The 7,370-nt window shown below is 38.5% G+C and overlaps 1 pseudogene; it reads left to right on the forward strand.

The window, feature by feature from the left end:
- The first annotated feature begins 6,068 nt into the window (after positions 1–6,068).
- Positions 6,069–6,595, forward strand: LOC102746789 (60S ribosome subunit biogenesis protein NIP7 homolog; annotated as a pseudogene).
- The last annotated feature ends 775 nt before the right edge of the window (positions 6,596–7,370 follow it).

Consider the following 7,370-nt stretch of genomic DNA (forward strand, 5'->3'; position numbering starts at 1 on the left):
TGGAATAAAACTTTATGGATCCCACAAGACTGTAAAACTCTAGCACCAGGGGAAAATAGTATATTGAGCTATAGGTGTTTTCTCAAGACTTTTATCTTTCAGTCTAAAATGTTCTGCTTCTTTTTCTTTTCTTTTTTTTTTTTTATCTTTTTCCCATTTCAACTAGATTCTTATTTTACCAATTTATGTTTTTAAATTGCTTTTTAACTTTTACTTTTTACATCTACATTTTATAGATATATGCTTCAGTTTAGTCCTTTTTTTACTCTATTCAAATATATATATATATATATATATATAAGTTTTGCTTTCTTTGCAATTTTGAGATGTAGTGTCTTCTAACAGAGAGACCAAAATTCAGTCAGGAACAAGTGGATCACCCTGCATTGGCCACCCTGTGATATTATTATAGTCTTTCTTCCCCACCCCCTTTTTATTGCTTTGTTTCATTGTAGTTTTGTTTGCTTTTCTGTGGTGGCTTCCAACCACTTGGATTTTTCTAAGGTGTATTTTGCTTGGGTTGTGGTTGATATTTTGGACTCTTCTCATTTGGTTACCCATCCTTCTCTGAGTAAAATGACCAGAAGGAGAAATTCATAACAAAAGAAAGAACCAAAGGCAATGTTTTTTGCCACAGAGCTCATCGATATGGATATAAATAAGATGTCAGAGATGGAATTCAGGATAGCAATTATAAAGTTAATAGATAGGCTTGAGAAAAGCATAAATGACAATACAGAAACTCTAAGGGTGGAAATGAGATCAATCAGGCCAAACTTAAAAATGCTATGAATGAGATACAGTCTAAATTGGATGCTCTAACAGCTCTAACAGCTGGGGTAAATGAGGAAGAAGAGAAAATAAATGATCTAGAGGACAGGCTGATGGAAAGGAAGGAAGCTGAGTAAAAGAGAGAAAGACAACTAATAGCCCATGAAGAAACGTGTCTAGCAATGATGACATGAAACGAACCAATGTCAGAATTATGGGGTACATGAGGAGGTGGGGAGAGAGAGGGCGAGAAGGTACACTTGAGCAAATCACAGCTGAGAATTTCCCTAATCTGGGGAAGGAAACAAGCATTCATGTCCAAGAGACAGAGAGGAACCCTTCCAAAATCAATAAAAATAGGTCAAGACCCTAACATATAATGGTGAAGCTTGCAAATCTTAGATAAAAAGAAGCTATCCTGAGAGCAGCTAGGGAGAGGAGGTTCCTTACATACGTACAGAGGGAGGAACATCAGAATAGCTTCAGACCTACCCCCAGAAACCTGGCAGGCCAGAAAGGACTGGAAAGACATATTCAGGGTACTAAATTAAAAGAACATGCAGCCAAAAATACTTTATCCAGTAAGGCTGTCATTCAGAATGGAAGAAGAGATAAAGAGCTTCCAAGACAGACAGAAACTGAAAGAATATATGACCACCAAGCCAGCCCTGCAAGAAATAATAAGGGGGGTACTGTAAGCAAAGAAAGACCCCAAGAGTCACATAGACCAGAAAGAAACAGAGACAATCTACAGAAACAGGGACTTTACAAGTAATACAATGGCACCAAATTCATACCTTTCAATAGTTACTCCAAATGTAAATGGGCTAAATGCTCCAACCAAAACACACAGGGTATCAGATTGGATAAAAAAGCAAGAATCATCCATATGCTGTCTATAAGAGACTCATTTGAGACCTAAAGACACCTCCAGACTGAAAGTGAGGGGGTGGAGAACAATTTACCATACTAATGGACCTCAAACGAAAGCTGGGGTAGGAATCCTCATATCAGACAAATTAGATTTTAAACCAAAGACTGTAGTAAGAGATGTAGACTGATACTATATCATACTTAAAGGGTCTATCCAACAAGAAGATCTAAAAATTGTAAATACCTATGTCCCCAAATGAAAGCAGCCAACTACATAAACCAATGAATACCCAAAGTAAAGAAACGTATTGATAATAATACATTAATACATTAATATTAGGAGACTTCAACACCCCACTCACAGCAATAGACAGATCATCCAAGCAGAATATCAACAAAGAAACAAAGGCTTTGAAGGACACACTGGACCAGATGGACTTCACAGATATATAGAACATTCCATTCTAAAACAACAGAATATTCATTCTTCTTGAGTACATATGGAACTTTCTCCAGAATAGACCAAATACTGAGTCACAAATCAGGCCTGAACTGACACCAAAAGATTGAGATTATTCCCTACATATATTCAGACAACAGTCCTTTGAAACTGGAACTCTATCAGAAGAGGAAATTTGGAAGGAAATCAAACACTTGGAAGTTAAAGACCATCCTACTAAAGAATGAATGGGTCACCTAGGAAATTAAAGAACTTAAAAAAAATTCATGGAAATGAATGAGAATGAAAACACATCAGTCCAAAACCTGTGGGATACTGCAAAGGCGATCCTAAGGGGGGAAATACATAGCCATCCAAACCTCTCTCAAAAAATTAGAAAAATCCCAAAAGCACAAGCTAACTTTACACCTAAAGGAGCTGGAGAAAGAAGAGCAAATAAGGCCTAAACCAAGCAGGAGAAGAGAAATAATAAAGATTAGAGCAGAAATCAATGAGATAGAAACCAAAACCAAAACAAAACAAAAAACAAAAAACAAAACAAAACAAAACAAACAGTAGAACAGATCAATGAATCTAGAAGCTGGTTCTTTAAAGGAATTAATAAGATCAATAAACCTGTGTCCAGACTTATCCAAAAGAAAAGGGAAAGGACCCCAAATTGCCAAGGAAATGTTGAAAGAGAAAAACAAAGTTGGGGGCATCACGCTGCCTGATTTCAAGCTATACTGTAAAGCTCTGACCACCAAGACAGCATGGTACTGGCACAAAAACAGACATATAGACCAATGGAACAGAATAGAGAGCCCAGATGTGAACCCTCAACTCTATGGTCAACTAATCTTTAATCTTCGACAAAGCAGGAAAGAGTATCCAATGGAAAAAGGACAGTCTCTTAAATAAATGATGCTGGGAAAATTGGTCAGCCACATGCAGAATGAAACTGGATCATTCTCTTACACCATACACAAAGATAAACTGAAAATGGATGAATGACTTCAGTGTGAGACAAGAATCCATCAAAATCCTAGAGAAGAACACAGGCAGTAAACTCTTCGACCTCAGCTGCAGCAACTTCTTACAAGATACGTCTCTCAAGGCAAGGGCCACAAAATCAAAAATGAACTCTTGGGACTTCATCAAGGTAAAAAGACTCTGCACAGCAAAGAAAACAAATCAACAAAACTAAAAGGCAACCTACAGAATGGGAGAAGATATTTGCAAATGACATAACAGATAAAGGGCTGGTATCCAAGTTCTATAAAGAACTTCTCAAACTCAACACCCAAAAAACAAGTATTCCAGTCAAGAAATGGGCAGAAGACATGAACAGACACTTCTCCAAAGAAGACATACAAATGACCAACAGACATGAACAAATGCTCCATATCACTTGGCCTCAGGGAAATACAAATCAAAACCACAATGAGATACCACCTTACACCAGTCAGAATGGCTAAAATTAACAAGACAGGGAACAATAAATGTTGGCAAGGATGTGGAGAAAGGGGAACCGTTTTACACTGCTGGTGGGAATGCAAGTTGGTACAGCCACTTTGGAAAACAGTGTGGAGGTTCCTCAAAAAATTAAAAATAGAGACCCTATGAGGGGCACCTGGGTGGCTCAGTCATTAAGCATCTGCCTTTGGCTCAGGTCATGATCACAGGGTCCTGGGATCAAGCCCTGCATCGGGCTCCCTGCTCTGCAGGAAGCCTGCTTTCCCTCTCCTACTCCCCCTGCTTGTGTTCCCTCTCTTGCTGTGTCTCTCTGTCAAATAAATAAAATCTTAAAAAAAAAATAGAGACCCTATGACCCAGCAATTGCACTACTGGGTATTTACCCCAAAGACACAGATGTAGTGAAAAGAAGCGGCACATGCACCCCAATGGTCATAGCAGCAATGTCCATGATAGCCAAACTGTGGAAGGAGCCAAGATGCCCTTCAACAGATGAATGAATAAAGATGTGGTTCATATATACAATGGAATATTATTCAGTCATCAGAAAGGGTGAATACTTACCATTTACATTGACTTTGATGAAACTTCAGGGTATTATGCTAAGTGAAATAAGTCAATTGGAGAAAGACAATTATCATATGGTTTCACTCATATGTAGAATATAAGAAACAGTGCAGACGACCACAGGGAAGGGAGGGAAAACTGAATGGGAAGAAATCAGAGAAGGAGACAAACCATGAGAGATTCTTAAGTATGGGAAACAAACTGAGGGTTGCTGAAGGGGAGGGGGGTGGGGGATGGGGTAACTGGGTGATGGGCATTAAGGGGGGCACATGATGGGATGAGCACTGGGTGTTGCACACAGCTGATGAATCATTGAACACTACATCAAAAACTGTAGATATACTATATGTTGGTTAATTGAATTTAAATAATAAAAAAGGTACTCAACATCATCCAATAAATAAAAATCAAACCACAACAAGATATTACCTTTTAGAATGCACATTGTCAAAAGGATAAGATATAAGTGTTGGCAAAGATGTGGAGAAAGACAACACTTTTACACTGTTGATAGGAATGGAAACTGGTACAGTCATTACAGAGAATAGTATGCAAGGTCCTCAAAAAATTAAAAATAGAACTACCATATCATCCAGCATTCTCATTCCCAGGCATATATCCAAAGTGATTGAAATAAGTATTTCAAAAAGACATCTTCACACCCATGGTCACTCCAGCATATTCACAATAGCGAAGACATGGAAAGAACCCAAGTGTCCCTCAGTAGATAAAGTAGATGTAGTATAGGCATACAATGGAATATTCAATCACTGGAAAGAAGGATATCTTGTCATTTGTGACAACCTGGATGAGTTTGGAGTCAGAATGGCAAGTGAAATAAGCCAGACAGAGAAAGACAAATACTATATGGTTTCACTTATATGTAGAAGTTTTTAAAAAGTCAAACTCATAAAAACAGAGATGAGAAGATAAGGGAATAGAAGAAAAGATAATGGTAGTTACTAGACAGTGGGGGCACTTGAGGTCCCCCGGCTGTATGGGACACTACCAAAGAGAATCAGTTCTTTCTTACAGTATACATAGTAGTGAGGAAGGAGGTCCATGATGACGAAAAGGAAGAGATCACAAGAGCGGCAGAAAGGATTCTCAGAGGGCATAAAATGTATTCAATTCCCACTGATGCATTGTAAACTCCATCTGAAAGCCCACACATGAGCTGCTGGAAACCAGTGGGACTTAAAGCCTGGAATTTTAAAAATCAGCAGGCTGGGCTCTAGGAGAGCTTGGAGGGCAACTAGAGGCTGAGTCCCATCTTTAAACATCCAGCTTAGCAAACAGCCCCTGGACATACAGCTTGGTAGCAACAGTTTGAAAGGTACTAAGAGCTTATGGGAGGGAGAGTTAGTTATTGATCTCAGAGTTTGCTGAGGGACTTCTCTGGGAACAAAGGAGCTGGCAGATGCCATTTGCCTCATCCCCCACCTCCTAGCATAAACACACTGCCACCTGTGAGAACCAGCACTGCAGGCATTCACTACTTAACTTTTCTTACACCAAGCCCCACCCCCTCCAGCCAGGCTATTATTCAGAATAGAAGAAGAGATAGAGTTTCTCAGACAAACAAAAACTAAAGGAGTTCATGACCACTAAACCAGCCCTACAAGAAATATTAAAGAGGACTCTTTGAGTGGAAAGGAAAGACCATAAACAAGAGTATGAAAAGTAGAAAACAAAATCTGTTAAAATAAGCTTTCTGTAAAAAAAATCAGTCAAGGGGTTAACAAAATAATGTAAAATATGACTCCATATATCTAAAATGTGGGTGGGAGAGGAGTAAAGAATGGGTTCAAACTTATGTGGCCATCAACTTAATATAGATGTCTACATACAGAAGATGTTCTAACCACTAGTCAAAAACCGCTAATAATTCTGTTTCTGGCCACTGAGTCATGTAGATTCAGTGTTGCAACCCAGTGGGAAAATGCAGCCTTTGATTGAAAAAGAGACCACATAATGTTTGAGATGATAGCGAAATACATTTGGGAGAATCTTCAGCTCCTGGTCAACAGGCCCAATGGCAACTACTGTTTCAGGCTACACAATGACTAGGGGTACTATATGAATGAGAAGATTCTGAAGTTGGCCACCAACATCTCTAGGGAAAAGCTGGTGTCATGGAATACCTCACTAAGACTCACAAGATCCAGTTGCACGTCACAATTCTGGATTACCTTGCACCCTATGCCAAGTATGAAGTGTGAATAAAGCCTGGAGCAGAGCAGTCCTTCCTGTATGGGAAAAATGTGTTGAAATCCAGACTGGGTTGAATCATTGAAAATAATTTTCAGTACCAAGGAGAGGTGGTGTACTCCATGACAGACATCCCTTTGAATTTTGGGGTGGCAGCAAAGTCTGCACAAGACTGAAGGAAAGTAGATTCCATGGTGATTCTGGTATTTCATCACAGACATTGGGGAATATGTGCGGCATGAAGAGACACTGACTTAAGACAAAATCATTGTAAGGACTTATGCTATGTGGAAAGACCTTGCTTTGTTTCCTGTATCTGTGTATGCTCTAGGGTAATGTTGAATTCTGTTAACAATGTAAATTCTTCAAGGACTTCTTAGTTTAATATTATCTCTAGAAGGGATGAATGTAGGCTGGACTGTTATGCAGAAATGGCTCAAAAATGGCATTTTAGATCTTTGTGTTTGTGACTAAATAGAATACTGTGTTTTATATTTGAATCAGAGAGCTTTTGGTCTTGAGTAACAGGTTCTAAATCACTGGAACTCAGGACAAGAATAGCTTATTATTGATGTACTATACCTTGGCTAATTGAATTTAAATAAAAAATAAAAATTTTAAAAAAGAATAGCTTACTGTTATCTGTAACAACACTGTTTTCCAAACTCATAATAAGAATACAATGGATTTCCTTCATTATTTATTAATATGATGAAAATTACATATTGCCATATCAGAATGGTAGGCCATGTATGGGATTTTACAAATGAAATTTGGATAAAATAATAATAGCAGCAGGGGCACCTGGGTGGCTCAGCTGGTTAAGTGTCTGACTCTTGATTTCAGTTCAGGTCATGATCTCAGTATCCTGAGATTGAGCCCTGCATAAGGCTCTGTACTCAGCCCAGAGTTGCTTGAGATCTCTCTCTCCCTCTCCTTCGGCCCCTCCCCTGCTCAGGCTAAATACATACATACATACATACATACACATACATACATAAAATCTTTAAAAATAATAATAATAACAGCAACT

Source organism: Leptonychotes weddellii, chromosome 5 (assembly GCF_054177405.1).
Source record: "Leptonychotes weddellii isolate Sample4059 chromosome 5, ASM5417740v2, whole genome shotgun sequence".
NCBI lineage: Eukaryota > Metazoa > Chordata > Mammalia > Carnivora > Phocidae > Leptonychotes > Leptonychotes weddellii.